Below are 20,714 nucleotides of genomic sequence, written 5' to 3' on the forward strand. Positions count from 1 at the left end.
TCCCCCAGAAAACTTAAGACTGTAAAGTGTTCCCAAGAGCAGGACAAAATTTGACTTACAGTTTTCCTTCATTCTTCCCCAGAAATGTATTATTTACAATAAAAAGAATATGACTGAATATTTGGAACACAGAATTTTCCTGTAAAAGCATAAAAACCACATGTCAATATTTTACAGTTGTGGCCATTTTCAGAGCTGAGGAAAACATATCAGAACATTCTGTAAGTTTATTCTCTATGATTGTAAATTCCGTTTGGTTTACTATACAGTTAGAGGAACCATGCCATTTATTGATCAAATTAGAACATATTTTTGAGTAGGAGTTGCTATGGCCTAACCCTGTAATAAACTAGGTCTTTCAAAGTCAAAATGAGACATATGGTCAATGTCAATTCCAGGGTCTCAGATAATTTGATTTCTGACACTTCAAGCTAATGTCATGCCACAATCCCATTTACTTTCTAAGCACCGGGTACATTAATCTCCTTTTAGTCCCTTGCATACACCAGGTTTGCACACAGACTTTGGGGTACTTCATATCCCATTGCATCTCACTGGCCACTCTGGAGGTCTAACTGTCCTGGACTCCCTTCCAGTTAGCTTGGGCCATGTGACTGTCATTTGTGACTGTACTTTGAGGTGTCCATAAGCTACTTATATGAGATCCTCCATAGTTTCCCTCTTTGTTCCTTTGTTCTTCACACAGATAAATGCAGAATTTCCAGCAATGCCTCCCAGAGACCCTCTTTAGGTGAACATCACTCAGAATAGCTACAAAGGCACACTGCTCATCACAGGACCTCTTTTTGTCACACCATTTGTCTGAGAATCTCCTCCTGCCCCAGTTCTTACTTGTCTACCACTCTTACTCCATTTGGGGTCTTTGCTCAAAGCCATTTGGTCAAAAAAGCCTTCCCTTACTGATTCTTACAGAATATCGATTACTAAACCCTATCACAACTTGAATTTTCCTTTGTAACACCTATCAAACATACAGTACAGTTGACCCTTAAACAACATGGGTTTAACCTGAGCAGGTCCAATTTGATGCAGAATTTTTTCCAATAAGTACAGTACTGTGAATGTGTTTTTTCTGCCTTATGATTTTCTTAACATTTTCTCTTCTCTACCTTACTTTATTGTAGAATAAAGCACATAATACAAAATATATGTTAATTGACTCTTTATATTATCTATAAGACTTCCAGTCCACAGCAGACTACTAGCAGTTAACTTTGGGGAGGAGTCAAGAGTTATACATGGATTTTCAATTGCAGTGGAGGTTCAGCATCTCTAAAACCCATGTTGTTCAAGAGCCAACTGTATATGTTTATATGCACAGTGAGTGTTTTAAGTAATCTATGTTCTCACGACTGCATACTTCATAAAGTATGATTTATTCCTCACCTACTCCTCTTCCCCATTAATGTCAAACAGATTGTGAGGCAGGCAATTAGAAGACATTGTCTCACCACCATTTTATGTATGATGTAGCAAACAGGATCATAACACAGGATGAAATTTGAGCATGAAAGAAAAATTAAGAAAAATATGATGAGGAAAAATCACTTAAAATAACTTTGGATTAATACTTAGTCTATAGGCACAGACCTGATCATCTACATTTGCCCTCTTACAGCACTAAATTATGTTTTCTATCTTTATCTTGCATCTACCTACCACTTCAGCATTTTATTTAAAAAAATAATAATAATAAGAGAGAAATGTGGGATTCACATATAAATCAAGTATAAAAATCAAACGAATAATCATATCTGACTTGATTGTTTATAGTTCATGATGTGTGATCAAAACAGAAAGTTTCTGTGATATGACTGCCCTTGCACTGTTCACCATGTAAGAACTTACTATGTAAGGACTTGTTCATTATGCTTTAGAAGATTGGAGACTGTTGAGAATCAGGCTTGGGGTTGATTAATGATTGTGCATTGAGTCTCCTATACAGAATTTTATTGTTGTTAACAACCATTTGCTCAATAAATATGAGAGATGCCCTCTCAAAAAAAAAAACTTTTATTAACTAAGGGAGAGAAAAAGTATTAATGTTCCTGATAAAGAAAAACCACTGATTTAAATAAAAATAAATAAGGTGGTATATTTTTCTCCAGTAGTATTCAGTGATAGAGGAAAATATATTTATGCAGGTAGCTTGGCTGAGCAGAGATCAACAATATGTAGGCAGGAAAAATGAAGAAAAAAATTTAGAATTGTGAGAGACTAGTTCAAGCAATAGTCTGGGTTTTCTGTTACTATCAGGGAAGTTAAATACTATAGAATGAAATGACTGTAGGTCTCAATGAGGAGATAGAACAAGGGTATGCTAAGGCTTAGTATAGGTGTAGAAACTGCAGTAATTAAATATAACACTTCAGGGTCAGTGGTTGTGTTCAAATACACACAAAGATCATATGTAGAACAACAGCTTTGATTGCACAAAGAAGAGAGAATTGCTGTGCAGAAAATAAAACAAAAAATCCTATAGCTTTTCACCAGAAATATGAGTACATTTGGTATGGAGTATCATTGGTAATATTTTTCAAATGAGTAGATACCGATAAGATTTCATAAATTTCAAAATTCATGTAGTCATATAATTAAATTTCTTCTATTGTGGTAACACACACACACAAAAGAACCAAGAAGGTATTATTCATAGAAATCAAATTGTTAAGAGTTTTAATTTCCAAGGGCTTCTAGAGATTCTGGAGTTTCCTTCACTATTACATGAACTTGGGAATGGAGGGTCAGTAAACTCATGCCCATCCTAGATTGCAAAACATGGTGCACTTAGGCCAGTCTTCTTCAATTACATACTGTTTAGTTATTACAGAGGTAAGCCAAATAGCTTAGTGATTACAGGTGAATTATCTTCAAAACATGCTACCTAAGAAACAAGTGGAAAAGTAAATGTACATTTAAAATCACAAATACTCAGTATTTATATATGTAAATAAAGTTAGATGAGTAAGTTTGACATGAGATATATTTAGCATAATTCATAAAAATGAGCTAAATTTTGTGAGTAACCAAAGTAGGAGATGATAACCACAGAGTACATACAGGTATTGAAAATGCATGCTGTTCTTCACCAGGGTAATGATATGGCAATAGTGGTAATATGGATTGCATCAAAGGAAGAATGAAATGCTGGATCCACTGAGTCTTTTTAACCCACATAAGTTAAAATAGAGTTCAAATTCATGATCAGTATATTTTTTTGTTTCCTTTCTAATATTTTTTAAAACCATGAAGAATTATGTTTTATAATCTTTCTGTCATGCTTTTCCTTTTTCATGTTAGCTATCTCAGTCACTTAAATGATTATCATATGGGAAAAAAATGAGCCATTAGTATTAAACAGAGGGATGTGAATTTGGGAAATGACAATAAACACTTTTACATTCATTTTTAATCTTTTGCCTAGGAGAATGCATTAAATCACTGAATTGTGCTGATTTACATAAATCTACAAGTCTAGTTGTGGCAGTTTAAGTAACAATGGATGCATAATAAATATCTTAGAAAATCCCATCTGCTGTAAAATATGTGACCTTATTAATTCAGAAAATGTCAATTAAAAATATTGTTATAAATGGAAATGGACTAGGAATCAGATATTTGATTTTCTGTGCAAATAAAATCATTAACAGTACCAGGTTAATGGAATTTGTGAAGAAACCTAGCAACTTTGGTAATAATTAATTAACACTGATTACATTAAAACCTACATGGGAAATGTTGGGTAGTTTTACACATATAATCAGTGAACTTCATCAGTTAAATTTACATTCTGTTGAAGACAAAAGTGAGCTTTAAGAATCATTATAAATTAATTAGTACTTAACGCTTAATTGAAATGAACACATTGAAACTAAAATTTCATCTTCAGAAAATAAGCTTAACTACCATGGCTCATTTGGCTTCCTGTTCACTCCCTATTTCACTACCAAAACACTTCTTAAAACTTACCCTATAAGCAAAACCAAAATAGATTGTCACCCAATATTTCAACTTAACACTCACCAACATTAACTGCACAATCCTTATGGCTTCAGTGAAAATTTGGTTTATGAAAAATATGAACTCAAAGAACAGCAGCTCAAAAGTCTAATTCTCTGTTTACACTATTCACATTCTTGTCACTCAGGCTTTGCTGTCCTCTCTCAGTTTCTGTGAATAGACTCTCCTCTGCTCAGTGAGCATGTCTGCAAAGATTCCTCCCAAATTCTCCTAACCCCTGTTTATGGATACATTTGGGGGAATACAGTTATAGGAAGTTAATCTGATATAGCTTTGCTGATAGATCCTTGTGTGTCTTTATTTCTAAGAAAATATCAAAAATTTCACCAATTAGCAACATATCCATTTTCTTTTCCACAGGGGCTACACTTATTTGCAAAAATATAGTTCAAGAGAGGATTAATTAATTGTAATAATAGGTATAATATGGACACTGGAGTTCTCACATAGACAGAGTTCAACATTATAACCCTTCATGTTCAAAGAGTTTTGTCTTTAGCAAGCTTTAATTTCTTGGCTGTTATCAGACCACACAAAACATCTCTAGCCTCTTTGGTTACCAGATTTGACCACTGTATAATCCCAGTTTAATAAGCAATGTTTATTTGTACAAACAGTGCTTGGCTGAGACATATCTAGGACGACTGCAGCTTCAATGATGGCAGTATAATTTGAGAGGCATCCCCACAAAATATGAGAATACTGGCAAAATACAGGAAATACATAGATCTGCCTTCCAGTCAGGAGACAGAAACTAATTTAATATGAGTCCTGCCCTGTTGCTTAGATTTTCAAGGCCTGTGCTTTAGGGCACTGACTTTTAGACCCATTACTTATTATGCCACACAGTGGTGTTTATCAGTGTTAGTGAAATAGCAATCCAGTTGAAATTTTCCAAACTAAACAACAACCACACCATTGATTGGAGTGTAAATGAGAAAATTTTTCATTAGAGAATGAATATTTTAGTATTGCTAATTTCTTTCTTCCTTTAATACCTGTAATATGCATACATTGCATCGCATCCAATACTGGATACTATGCACATCCAATATGTTTAAGCACCTGCATAGGTACAGCTTTTTTATATTCTTACAATCATCAAGATTTCAAGTGATGTTTCTTTTCTAGTAATCCATCTTATTTCCCATTTAGCTACAAATAAAATCACATTTTTCAAACAGTGAGGTGGACCTTGGAACAGTTTTTAGCTTGCTAATTACAGCTCGTACCTTTCGGTGTCATCTGAAACTGAGACTAACAGGCTGCCTTCTGAAGAGGGCCACTTATTGATTTTGCAAAGGCTGGAACAGAAGAGGCTGTACTTTTTTTTTCTGTAACTGTTAACAAGCACTGCCTGCCTATATTGATTACTTATTCTTCAGTGTTATAGTAAATTGTGCAAATATAATGATGCTGAACATGTGTAGCCCAGATGATAGGGTAATGTTTAAACATCATGTGCTCTGTTCTTTGTAGATTTACTAATAACCTCTTTAATCATTTCTGTTCAAAATACATGGATTGAGAAGCAGAAACCAGCTTAATGATACAACTAATACATGGAGGCATAACATTTAATAATTTCAAGATAAATCACATCAATTATTTTTCCATCCTTTAGAAAGTATGCCAAATTTTTCCAAATACTATTCCTAATAAACCTGAAATAAATTCACAGAAATATTAATTCTATTCCTGTTCTTCTGTTATTAAACCAAAGTTGGCCAGGGTAATTGTTTCTATTATAGACCACGAGTTTTATGTTCAAAGAATATTTTCCTATAAAATAACACAAATTCCAGAAGTAAGCACATTTTTATTTAAAAATCTGTGGACCTATACATATTGGAATGAGATATCACTTAAACTCAATGTTGGGGGGATAGAGGGAGGTTACCATGAAAGATACTGTATATTTTTTCATAAAAAAATGTATTGTTACAAAATGCTCCCCTGTCAAAAACACACCAAAATTTCATCTATTACGTGGAGTTTGTTCAAGTAAAAGTGAGGATAAATATCATTCTATTTGTTGATATGAATTATGACTGAGATTGGCTTTAATGAAATAAATAGTAAAACCTTCGTTTAACAAAACTTCTACACATATTGAAAGAAAAGTGAATGATGAACACTGGTATAAACATATTTTAAAAATAAGAATTCTTAGAGTCTGAATTTCTGTCTTCATAAAATAATACAAAGCTAGCTCATTTTTCCTACAAAGTATAGCCAGTAAAATTAGGTAATTTTGTTGTTAATTGTTATGTTTACTTTCAAAGCAATGAATCTATTTAGAACCAAAGTAATAATATAGTCTCAGTATCATTCCCTTGGAACTTAAAAAATCAGGTCTAGTTATCTTAACCTGACACCATCAAAAGTACCAATTTTGAATAAGATTTATTATTAGTCCTGCATTCATTCTTTCAAATATTATCTAGTATAGTTATATCCGTGGACCCACTCATATTGGATTAGAGAGAGGACTGGATATACAATAATCTTGAAAATATAGACCACATTCATTTAAAAGAACATACAAACACTCTGTTTGTACCCCTAACAGAAGTACAAAAGGAAGAAAAGATCTACAGGGACAAACAAAAGCATCTATACGGTTGTATTTAGTTTGCCTGGAGAATTCAGACCAGGTTTCCAACATGAGGTGTTATTTAAGCTGATCCTCACTACGCTTTTTCACTAACAGTTTGATTTCTCAGTTAAGCTATGTGACCTCTTCAAAGTTGTACAGAGTAACTGATCTGATGGATTTTTTGCAGAGACTTCAGACATCAGCAGTAGAATGAGCTGCACATGTACAATCTGCTTTAAGGTATTTCTTAACATATTTGATATATGTAATAATTTTATGTGAAATTTGAATTTATAAAACTATGTATAAATATTGAACATATGACACACATAAAAGCATTCTTAGTGCTTCAGCGCAGATAAAATATTAAAATGCATGTACAATTCATTTTAATTTTTCATTAAAGACTACTAATGTGCATACAATCCATTATTTTATGTTTTCCAGTTTTTCTACTACATGTATCTTTTCACATTTATTATTTGTATGTTTCTTAAGAAATTCAGGCATCTGTACTCTGTAGCATTCTTAATACTGCTGAGAACCAAATGTAGAATTCATTTCCCAGAGACTTTCATTTATTCTTGTCTTAAATTCTACATGTATTTCTTAATTAACCACAAAACATTTTTTTTATTATATCTGTGCTCTTTGCTAAACACCTATATAACCTTAGAGCTAATTTTGAAATTGGGGATTTATAATGACCTACACATTGTTAAGGTATAACATTCTTAATCTATTTTAACTTTGATGGTTTAAACTGATATTCTTCCCAGCAATTTTCTAAAAGGTTCTAATTTCATCCCTTGAGAAATACTAAATTTAAACTTACTATGCTGTATTGTTTATTGCCATCTCTAGTCATAATACCCACTAAGTAAATTCCCAATCATACACCGACCCATTGCAGTCCCCTTCCACTCGCAATATATCATAAGGTAGCTCTCGCTAAGGTCACTAATAAAGGCCAGGTTTCCAATCTTTATATGAATTCTATGCGGATACGTCAGAGTCAGAATACCTTGCCATCTTTCAAATTTGTCTTTTCTTTCGTTTTTCAGGCAATGAAAACAACTCTTCTGTTGATAGGAATTCTTAGGGCTACAATGTAATGTATACTAAAGCATTCTAAGTATATTTAATTGACCCAATAATGTTTTGCATCACCATACAAGCAGGTGGATTCTATCTCCTGCTTGATTCTAAGAAGATATCCTACATGAATCTTTCTTACCTTCCAAGTTAGTCTTGTTTGTAAATCAAGATAATGACAGTTAAGACAGTCAGGAGGCCTTTGTTTTTACATTTTAACGGTGTTGGCAAAGGGTTAACAAAATTGTTCCTCTTCTACCTGAGAATTTTAGTATCAGTTAAATTCCTTAGCTTTGTTTCCCTAGACACAGGTAACAATGCTATTTGTCAACTAAGTTACTAAGCAACATTGCTCATGGTAAAATGACCCCCTATTTGTAGGCTGGATTAAACCAGCAGCAATAAATACTTGATAGGAAGCCCTATTGTGAGGCTCCCCTGAGAGTGGATACTTTCATAATTGGACATGTACCTTGTGGGGTCTGTGAAAGGTCTATGAAGTTGGTAAAAAAAGATTATGGCTCCTGTGGGACTTTTAATCAAGGTAGATTCCACACCTGTAGATTGTATATTTTATCTCCTTATACCTGAGCCTTTATCTAGGGAAGAGAGGTCACCAGGGCTTTCTGGATTTCTAAAAGAACTGCTGTAGATTTTCACTGAAAGGAACATCTGCTGAGGCCCTCCTGGCATCCAAGGTTCTGCCATTTATCGTTGTGAATGGACTGGTGCCAAATACCACCTTCTGTGGTCTTGCAAGTCTGAATGTCTAGCTCAACTTAAGAAGCACCCCTTTTTGGTGGGCAATGCAGGTGGTGATCAAATATACAACTGCACTACTGACTCAATTTGAGATGCCTCTGTATGCCTCAATATTTCCAGATTCTCAGCATCTACATAATTTTTCATTTCATATCTTTATTTTCTATGTGCAGTATTTGTATGCTAAATTTTTCAGTTATGAAAATTCATAAGATAGTAGAGCTAGCATATCTGAACTCAAAACACACACAGTAATAAGTGGTTATTCTTTCATTTTCCTAGAAAAAGCAGGAAAGGAAACAAATATGAAAATATTGTCATATTATATATGTGGATTAACAGCATATAGAATGGTTTACATGTTTTATGGAAACAGAATCAGATAATTTTCACAACATAGACACTGAAAATTTATTCTCAGCAACTTGAAAGTTTAAAATGAAATATACAAAGTTTGCCACGAGTTATTTTATCTTCAAATGTGCTTCATTAATTCAGTATATGATTCATTAGCTAATCACTTAATTTTTCTCCATTATTTCAAATTATAATTTGGAAACATAACACACACACAAAATCAAACATGTTTAGAACATGTTAATTATGTCAGAAGTAATCTAAATCTTAGATAATAAAATATTCACACTTTATACTAGCAAATGAGCAAAAAATATCCTTACTTTTATTCAGAGACAATACAGTGATACTGTAATTATAAAATTATTTTTGAAATTTAAAGTGCACTGTTTTAAATGAAAAGGCCCTTTATAGCACATCCAAACATTGTAAATGCAATTTCAATTTCAATATTTAAGAAATTATTTCTTGTTAAACTTCTTTCCACAACTTTTATCTGTTATTTTCTGTCAGTTGCCTTATTTTTTTTTAACATCTTTAAATTTATGGTCTACATCTATAAAAAAAAAATCCATGAACATGTCTATGTTTAATTTTGAGTATTTAATTCAATAAGTTATAAGTATTTGACCAGTATCTGGGTTGCTGGAGCAATACCTTCTATAGTGAATGTTTATTAATTATACTCTCAACAATTTCATAATTGTCTTATTTTACTTGCCCATAAGATATGAAATATTTACATAACTACTTTATACAAACAGAACATATTTGGCTTCTGGAATGCAACCAAAGAAATGGTAAGTATAGTAGCTGTCAGATACTATTCATTTATTCACTTATTTATTTTAGAATATCAGATGGTTTCTCAACTAGAACAAAGTAATTCTTCCCATAAAATCAGGATCTAAGGAATATTATCAAGCCCACTAGTAGGTAAATTTTCAGTAGTGAGAAAATTAAGAATTGGACTTAAATTCCTTAACTAAAATAATAGGTGTGTAGATTTCATGTTTTCTCTTAAGAGCAGTTTCCAATTAAATGTGGAAAATAAATGACTGTCATAATTGGCAGGGAATGCATTAAACTTCTGGACAAGGAAGTATGGAAATGAATGGTTTCCGATTTGTTTGAATGTGAGTTAAATGAATTTATTCAAGACCAAATTAGATCCCTGGTGGAAATTATAGTGGGCTATAAAACATTATAATCTAGCTTTGTATTTTGGCTTTACCAGACTTGCAGAATTAGTTTAAGCAATCTTCAGAAAAATGTACATTCTCCTTTAACTATGTATATAGTAATAATAATAAAAGCAGGTCAAGATATATGAACAAAAATTCAGAATATTTTTCCCCTCTGGTTCAGATAAATTCCATAGAGTAATAAAAATCATAGCCATATTACTCTAATAATCTTGTACTGAGAATTTAGGCAGACATTCAAACTCTATTGATAGTAATAAAAAATTTGAGACTTAGGTAATTAGCAAACAAGGGTGAATACTCAGATTTTCATTTTCAGAAATAAAAAAACAGAAGTATGAATTATGAGGCTAAATATTCATAAAGTTACTGGCATTAACTTATAAAGCATGACTTAGATACGTAAGTGGAAGTCATCACGAACAATGACAGATCCAATGTGATGGTTAATTCTGTGTGTCAGCTTGACTGGGTGTGTCTGAGGGTGTTTCAGGAAGAGATCATTAGCATTTGAGTCAATAGATTAAGTAACTATCTGCCCTTACCAGTGTGGGTGGGCATCCGTCAACTGACTGAGGACCCAGGTAGAACAACAAGGTGGAGGAAAGGCAAATTCTTCCTCTTTTTAAGCCGGGACACTCACTTCTTCCACCCCTCTCCTGTCCCCCATTCTCAGTTCTCAGGGCTGCATCCTTGGACTGGGACTTACAGCAGCAGCTCTGGCCCGGGTTCTTAGGTCTCGGACTCGAACTGAATGACACCACCAGCTTTCCTGGGTATCTAGAGCACAGAGGGCAGATTGTGGGAATTCTCAGTCTCTGTAAGAAAATTCCCATTATAAACCTCCTCTCATATAGATGTATCTGTATATATATCTTATTGGTTCTCTTTCTCTCTAGTATCCTAATACATTCAGCTACATCAAATAGTTACATTGTTTTCCTAAGGTAGCTTTTAAATTAAAAAATAGAGAGACCAGAGAGCACTTAGGTGTTTGTTTTTCAGCACAACTGAAACTTTCTCAATCCTCAAGAATAAGATGACACACTTTAACTGATTAATAGTAGACTGGTATGATGAGTAGTTTAAACAAGGCATGTGAATTCATAGTAAACTGAATTGAGACCTCTGTTACATGGTACAGTTTCTATACTTGGTGATAAAATTTTAAAAATATATTTAATATATTATTTTTTTAATTATTCACTTTCATTATTCTAGCTAGTTTTCAGAGGAAAAGAGAAAATAGATAATTAGTTAAGACACTAGTTCTCCAAGTGTGGTCTTGTTAGTCTTTCATGTCCCTAAGACCCTTTAATGGGTCCAAAATGTCAAAACTATATTCATAACACTAGGAAATTCTTTACCTTTTTTGCTCTCATTAGTAGGATCAGTGATCTTCACCAAGGGCTGCAATAACATGTGATTTAATGCAAAAAGACTTAGGAATCCACCTTTCTTATATTAAGCAACATATAAAAAAAATCTGAAAAATGTAAAAAGATGTCACTATTCTCAAATTGTGTATTTTGAAAAGTATAACCATCTTCATTGGGGAAAAATGTGATTTATGTTTATAGGAAATAGATTCTAGTTATCTTTAAATGAATTAATACTTTTAATTATTAACTTTACTTTCTAATGGAGTAACTTGATAGATATAATCTACATAAACAAAAACACTTTTGAGTCCTAGGTAATTTTTTATTATTCTGGTTCTTGAGAAACAGTTTTTGGGAAGTAAGAACAAACAAGTTAAATCATCAGACCCACAATCCAATAAAAATAAAGTAGAAATAATGACAAAACATCAGCAGTACATAGAGCACAGTGGAAAGTCAGAAACATGGAGAAGATTGGGGGAAACGATGATGATGCTCATGCCGTGCACAATCATAACACTACATGTTTAAACACACAATTTCTGTCAGGATCCAAGGCATCCCTGACTGGGAGTAAAGTAAGGGCAGGCCCCTGGACTCCAAATGTATCTGAAATGCTGTGTATCATTAAAGGATCACTTCTGAATTATTTAGGTAGGACCTCCCAATTTTTAGGCAAGGTAGTGCTTTAGAGAATTTGTATATTAGTTATCTCTAATTGCCTAGCAAATTACCACAAAATTAGCTTGAAAAAAACACATTTATTATTTCACAGCTTTTATGGGTTGAGAATTGGCACAGCTTAACTGCATTCTTTGATTCAGTGTCTCTCACTGGCTGTGATCAGTTTGTTACTAGGAGCTGGAATCTAAAATGAAGATTTGGAATGGTAAAGGGTCCATTTTAGGTTTCTGGGCTGCAGATAGAATGCAGTTCCTAGAGACTGCCAGACTGTTGGCCTCAGTGTCTAGCTGCCTCTCAGCTGGGGACTGCCCTCAGTTCCTTGTCACACAGGCCTCTCTAGTACAGCAGCTTGCTTCATCAAAAGGCAGCAGCCAAAGAATGGAGTCTGCTAGTAAAGCAGAAGTCATGATCTCATGTAACTTAATCACATATGTGACATCCTGCCCCTTTTACCATATTATATTGCTTAGAAAGGAGTCACTCAGTCAACCCAGCTCACCTCAACAGGAAAGGAATACACAAGGGTGTGAATATCCAGGAACAGGAACCACAGAGCGCCCATTTAAGTGAACCTAACACACCCTGTTTAGACTCAAAGCATAGGAAAAATGAAGCTGAGTTCTTATAAAAAGCATGTTTTCATTCACACATGAATTTTCCGATTATTGTCTTTGTGAAATGCTCACTTTATGAGTGAAGATGAAAAGACAACTACGACAATTACTGCCTGTCTGAAATAAATATGAATTCCTTAGATGAAGGCAACAAGTGAATCTTTCCCATTAGCAATTATAATAATTTGCTACGGGTACCCCCAGAAATGGTGTATCAGGTTTACTGTGGTAATTGCTAAGGTGACACTAGAATTAAATCCTGGAGGACTGAGAAGCATTAATGAAGTGAAAAATGTCTTTAAGAAATGAAGACTGCTATGTAATGGCAAGAAGTAGAAAAGTAAGTTTACAGAAGCATGAAGTAACTTGAAATCTGGAAATTGCAAGGTACTGGGCTACGTCAAGGGATGGGTCTGATAGTTAGGAAGGGGTCAGATCATGAAGGGATGTCTGCTAAATGTGCCATTTAAACTTTTAAATCTGAAAGTTATTGAAAACTATAATTTCTAATTACGATAAATTGTATTTATACAGTGTGATCAATTAATTATGAAATTTAGAGCTATCATGCTGGAACTGATGGGATGAAATGATTTGGGGGAGTTTAGACTAGTATCAACATAAAATTTAGAGGTCTAGTACCCAGGTAAGAAGTTTTGAAGATTAAAGGATGTATTATAGAAAACAGATAAGCAATCACATAAGATATTCAGAAAATAGGCTGTTAATTGATGATAACTTTTTATTTGAGAGGGTGATAGAATAGTGTAGACATTTCTCCTCCCTCTACTCCAAAGTTAATGTATATCCAATACATGTACATGCAAAATCAATTTTATTAACATCTGATTTTATAGGTCTGGAGTAGGGCCTAAAAGTCTGCTTTTCTAATAAGCTCCCAGATGCTGCTGGTCCTCAAACCTTATTTTCAGTACATGAACTACATTACTAAAGGTGTCATGATTAGAAAATGGCAGGATAGATTAAGACAAAGTATGCATGGTACACACCTACACTTCCACTGAATGTAAAGAGAAGAACACACGGAGTTAAAAGGATGTATGAACTGTATCACCGTAACACAAAGGGAGGCTGACAGTGATGCATAAAATTATAGTTATCTGTATCTGGAGAGGAAGATTTCAGAGTGGTCCCATCAGTTGTCCTTTTAAAGTAATTCAATAATGTGCAGTCTGTTTTACTACATACTAGGCCTCCTTTGGTTCAAGAAATTTAGCACTTATTAATCTCTACAACTGGAAAAGAAGATTAATGCTGGGAAGTATTTTGGAAGGATGGAGATGATGCATGAGGCCAAAGGCACATACTTTTAACAGTATGCTAAAATTTCCTCATTTCCTATGAAGTAGATATAGTTAAAACTCCAAAAATATTATAAAGTCAGGAGGAGTATAAAGAAAGATGTAAACCTTATCATCTGAGGAGAATGGGGGGGAAAAAGTTGACTAAAAATACTTAAGTATTATTAGAAAGAATTGATGAGTCCATTTGAGTTGTGGACTCAACTTTGCAGCAGCAACAATGCACATAGCTGTTAAAGGTTTTTTTTCCCCCTTCCAGAACAAATGCTTCTCTTTTATCTACCCACATCTCCTTTTTCTAGAGAAATAGTACTCTTTCACTGTGGCAATTGTATTTTCTCCTTGTTCCAAATATATTTCCTACATGATCTAATAATTAATGATATAATTTATTTTTAGGGGCATAGTTGATTATAGAAAGGGTGGGAGTCTTTTCCTGGAGACTTTTACACTGAAGCTGAACATGAGTATCTTTCTCTCTTGGAGTTTTTATGTACAAATTATTATCAGTAGCAATGAGTCCCATCAGTTGACAAAGCTGGTTGGAAATGAGAGAGACTGGAGCCAAAATTCAAAGAAAAGCAAGTATATGCAACAAAGAAAATGGTAGTGGATTTGGAATCTGTTTGATATTGATACTTAATGGCCTTTCCTAATCTCCAAGAGTTTTGATTATCCAACATTCCACAAGTATCACAGTCATATATTCAGCACCACCTTCTATAGTCTATTCCCCTGCTGGTTAAGGATTTTCTTTTGCGACAAAAAAGGTATGACAAATTTGTCTTCAAAACAACATTACTTACAGTAAAGTACAAAATAAGAAATACATTTTCCATTTCTTTTCTTTTCTGAATTTTATCATAGGCACCACTCTGAAGGGCTCAATAAAGTTCAATGTCAGCCAAACTTTATTGATTCAGCTCAGCTTCACGGGGTTACAGTGAAGTATTGTTCACCCTAAAAGAATGCTAATCAAGTAATTCTATGACAACTATATAACCTTACAGTAAAAAGCACACCAGTGGAAAAGTGGGTAAATTACAAACTATTTGATGCTTGATTTACTCCACAGCTGGCCCAAGCAATGAAACATAGCAGCCAGGAACTAAAGCTTGGGTGGTTTTAACAAATAAGGAGTTATTTGACAAAGAGGTTAGACCTCTGGGGAAATACTGAGAATGAACTGAGTTATTTAAAAATGCTTTTGGTTTTAGCAGGGTCACAGACTTCAAGAAGGGACTAGAAGTTACCAAAGGGAAGGGGGTGAGGAAGGTGAGTGGAGAGGGAGGGAGAAGCGCATTAGGGGCATTATGATTAGCACATATAATGTAGATGGGTCACAAGGAAGGCAATATAGCACAGAGAAGATCAGTAGTGACTTTACAGAATCTTACTACGCTGATGGACAATGACTGCAATGGGATGTGGGGGCGGGGACTTGTTAATATGGGTGAATGTTGTAACCACGATGCTGCTCATGTGAAACCTTCATAAAATTGTATATAAACGATACCTTAATAAAAAAAATGCTTTTGGTTTTGTTAGAATCTGGTTTACCTTTGGATTTGCCTCTGACCAAAGTAAGTTAAGAAATGACACAGACACATATTTATCTTTCTTTGTTATTCTATTTAGGGTCACTAAGAAGTATTTCATCAAAACTGCTGTAGGAAAGGCTAACACTTAATCTTTATCAGTGTAAAAGAAAATAGGATATGCTTAAAACATGTGCCGCTCCTACTTAACAGTGCCACTTAGGCATTGATCAAATTCTCCTCAAATTCTGAATATTTACTTAAGTTCTGGACTGGATATCATGTTTTTGAAAATTAATAATATTTTAAGATTACTATAAAAAATGAAATAAACTTCCTTAATCTTCAGATCAAGTGTATAAAATCTAACAGCAGTATACATTTCTAACCTATTTTTATAGAGATATGCAACCATGATACAGACAGCATTATGACATTCAGCCAGTACTTTCAGGCATATCATTTTACATAAGGATCTTAAGCAGCAATTTACACCTTGAGGAAATTATTGACAACTGCTAATTAATGTTCCTGCTGGTTCTTCACAATAGAGGTATTTAAACATTAATACAAAAATTTGATACTTCCAATTTTCATGCACCAAAGTATTGGTTTGGAATATGTCCCTTAAAATTTGATACTGAATTAAATACTTCAGTCATATATAGAACAATGAGGCCTCACATATGTTATCTTATTATGCAAAGTAAAGGGAATTTTTAAAAATAATTTAATCTAAAAATGTACACACTTTGGGGGGCGGAGACAGGATGGCGGCATGAGTAGAGCAGTGGAAATCTCCTCCCAAAAACACATAGAGCTATGAAAATATAACAAAGAAAAATCTTCCTAAAATAGAGACCACAGGACACAGGACAACATCCAGACCACATCCACACTGCAAGAACCCAGCGCCTTGTGAAGGGGAGTGCTTTTTGGAAGTTTTAAAGGGGCAGGACAGGTCACTTAGACCAGAGGCAGGGAATCTGGGGATCTCTGGGCATCCTAACCCCCTGGGCAGCAGGGAGCACAGAGACCCCTTACGGAGATAAATAGCCTCCTGGCCGCTCCCCCTCCAAACGGGGCTCCACCATTTTGGAGGAACAGCCTCAGCCAGACCAAGCCCACAGCAACAGAGGAGATAAACCCCAAAGCAACTGGGCAGGAAGCAGAAGCCCTGTCTGCGCACAGCTGCCCAGCACAAGCAACTAGAGGTCGCTATTCTCCCAGGAAAAGGCTACAAACCAACAAGAAGGGAAGCTCTTCCAGCGGTCACTTGTACCAGCTCTGCAAACTATCTCTATCACCATGAAAAGGCAAAACTACAGGCAGACAAAGATCACAGAGACAACACCTGAGAAGGAGACAGACCTAACTAGTCCTCCTGAAAAAGAATTCAAAATAAAAATCATGAACATGCTGACAGAGATGCAGAGAAAAATGCAAGAGCAATGGGATGAGATGCAGAGAAAAATGCAAGAGCAGTGGGATGAGATGCAGAGAAAAATGCAAGAGCAGTGGGATGAAGTCTGGAAGGAGATCACAGATGTCAGGAAAGAGATCACAGAAGTGAAACAATCCCGGGAAGGATTTATAAGCAGAATGGATAAGATGCAAGAGGCCATTGAAGGAATAGAAGCCAGAGAACAGGAACGTATAGAAGCTGACATAGAGAGAGATAAAAGGATCTCCAGGAATGAAACAACACTAAGAGAAATATGTGACCAATACAAAAGGAATAACATTCGTATTATAGGGATACCAGAAGAGGAAGAAAGAGGAAAAGGGATAGAAAGTGTCTTTGAAGAAATAATTGCTGAAAACTTCCCCAAACTGGGGGAGGAAATAATCGAACAGACCATGGAAGTACACAGAACCCCCAACAGAAAGGATCCAAGGAGGACAACACCAAGACACATAGTAATTAAAATGGCAAGGATCAAGGACAAGGAAAGAGTTTTAAAGGCAGCTAGAGAGAAAAAGGTCACCTATAAAGGAAAACCAATCAGGCTAACATCAGACTTCTCAACAGAAACCCTACAGGCCAGAAGAGAATGGCATGATATACTTAATGCAATGAAACAGAAGGGCCTTGAACCAAGGATACTGTATCCAGCACGACTATCATTTAAATATGATGGTGGGATTAAACAATTCCCAGACAAGCAAAAGCTGAGGGAATTTGCTTCCCACAAACCACCTCTACAGGGCATCCTACAGGGACTGCTCTAGATGGGAGCACCCCTAAAAAGAGCACAGAACAAAACACACAACATATGAAGAATGGAGGAGGAGGAATAAGAAGGGAGAGAAGAAAAGAATCTCCAGACAGTGTATATAACAGCTCAATAAGCAAGCTAAGTTAGGCAGTAAGATACTAAAGACGCTAACCTTGAACCTTTGGTAACCATGAATCTAAAGCCTGAAATGGCAATAAGTACATATTTCTCAATAGTCACACTAAATGTAAATGGACTTAATGCACCAATTAAAAGACATAGAGTAATAGAATGGATAAAAAAGCAAGACCCATCTATATGCTGCTTACAAGAAACTCACCTTAAACTCAAAGATAAGCATAGACTAAAAGTCAAGGGATGGAAAAACATATTTCAGGCAAACAACAGTGAGAAGAAAGCAGGGGTTGCAGTACTAATATCAGACAAAATAGACTTCAAAACAAAGAAAGTAACAAGAGATAAAGAAGGCCACTACATAATGATAAAGGGCTCAGTCCAACAAGAGGATATAACCATTCTAAATATATATGCACCCAATACAGGAGCACCAGCATATGTGAAGCAAATACTAACAGAACTAAAGAGGGAAATAGACTGTAATGCATTCATTGTAGGAGACTTCAACACACCACTCACCCCAAAGGATAGATCCACCGGGCAGAAAATAAGTAAAGACACACAGGCACTGAACAACACACTAGAACAGATGGACCTAATAGACATCTATAGAACTCTACATCCAAAAGCAACAGGATATACATTCTTCTCAAGTGCACATCGAACATTCTCCAGAATAGACCACATACTAGCTCACAAAAAGAGCCTCAGTAAATCCAAAATATTGAAATTCTACCAACCAATTTTTCAGACCACAAAGGTATGAAAGTAGAAATAAATTCTACAAAGAAAATAAAAAGGCTCACAAACACATGGAGGCTTAACAACATGCTACTAAATAATCAATGGATCAATGAACAAATCAAAATAGAGATCAAGGAATATATAGAAACAAATGACAACAACAACACTAAGCGCCAACTTTTGTGGGATGCAGCGAAAGCAGTCTTAAGAGGAAAGTATATAGCAATCCAGGCACACTTGAAGAAGGAAGAACAATCCCAAATGAATAGTCTAACATCACAATTATTAAAACTGGAAAAAGAAGAACAAAGGAGGCCTAAAGTCAGCAGAAGGAGGGACATAATAAAGATCAGAGAAGAAATAAACAAAATTGAGAAGAATAAAACAATAGCAAAAATCAACGAAACCAAGAGCTGGTTCTTTGAGAAAATAAACAAAATAGATAAGCCTCTAGCCCAACTTATTAAGAGAAAAAGAGTGTCAACACAAATCAACATAATCAGAAATGAGAATGGAAAAATCACGACAGACTCCACAGAAATACAAAGAATTATTAAAGACTACTATGAAAACCTATATGCCAACAAGCTGGAAAACCTAGAAGAAATGGACAACTTCCTAGAAAAATACAACCTCCCAAGACTGACCAAGGAAGAAACACAAAAGTTAAACAAACCAATTACAAGCAAAGAAATTGAAACAGTAATCAAAAAACTACCCAAGAACAAAACCCCGGGGCCGAACGGATTTACCTCGGAATTTTATCAGACACACAGAGAAGACATAATACCCATTCTCCTTAAAGTGTTCCACAAAATAGAAGAAGAGGGAATACTCCCAAACTCATTCTATGAGGCAAACATCACCCTAATACCAAAACCAGGCAAAGACCCGAGCAAAAAAGAAAATTACAGACCAATATCCCTGATGAATGTAGATGCAAAAATACTCAATAAAATATTAGCAAACAGAATTCAACAGTATATCAAAAGGATCATACACCATGACCAAGTGGGGTTCATCCCAGGGATGCAAGGATGGTACAACATTCGAAAATCCATCAACATCATCCACCACATCAACAAAAAGAAAGACAAAAACCACATGATCATCTCCATAGATGCTGAAAAAGCATTTGACAAAATTCAACATCCATTCATGATAAAAACTCTCAGCAAAATGGGAATAGAGGGCAAGTACCTCAACATAATAAAGGCCATATATGATAAACCCACTGCCAGCATTACACTGAACAGCGAGAAGCTGAAAGCATTTCCACTGAGATCGGGAACCAGACAGGGATGCCCACTCTCCCCACTGTTATTTAACATAGTACTGGAGGTCCTAGCCACGGCAATCAGACAAAACAAAGAAATACAAGGAATCCAGATTGGTAAAGAAGAAGTTAAACTGTCACTATTTGCAGATGATATGATACTGTACATAAAAAACCCTAAAGACTCCACTCCAAAACTACTAGAACTGATATCGGAATACAGCAAAGTTGCAGGATACAAAATTAACACACAGAAATCTGTAGCTTTCCTATACACTAACAATGAATCAATAGAAAGAGAAATCAGGAAAACAATTCCATTCACCATTGCATCAAAAAGAATAAAATACCTAGGAATAAACCTAACCAAAGAAGTGAAAGACTTATACTCTGAAAACTACAAGTCACTCTTAAGAGAAATTAAAGGGGACACTAATAAATGGAAACTCATCCCACGCTCATGGCTAGGAAGAATTAATATCGTCAAAATGGCCATCCTGCCCAAAGCAATATACAGATTTGATGCAATCCCTCTCAAATTACCAGCAACATTCTTCAATGAATTGGAACAAATAATTCAAAAATTCATATGGAAACACCAAAGACCCCGAAGAGCCAAAGCAATCCTGAAAAAGAAGAATAAAGTAGGGGGGATCTCACTCCCCAACTTCAAGCTCTACTACAAAGCCATAGTAATCAAGACAATTTGGTACTGGCACAAGAACAGAGCCACAGACC

This window comes from Manis javanica, chromosome 3 (genome assembly GCF_040802235.1).
Source record: "Manis javanica isolate MJ-LG chromosome 3, MJ_LKY, whole genome shotgun sequence".
NCBI classification, from domain to species: Eukaryota; Metazoa; Chordata; class Mammalia; order Pholidota; family Manidae; genus Manis; species Manis javanica.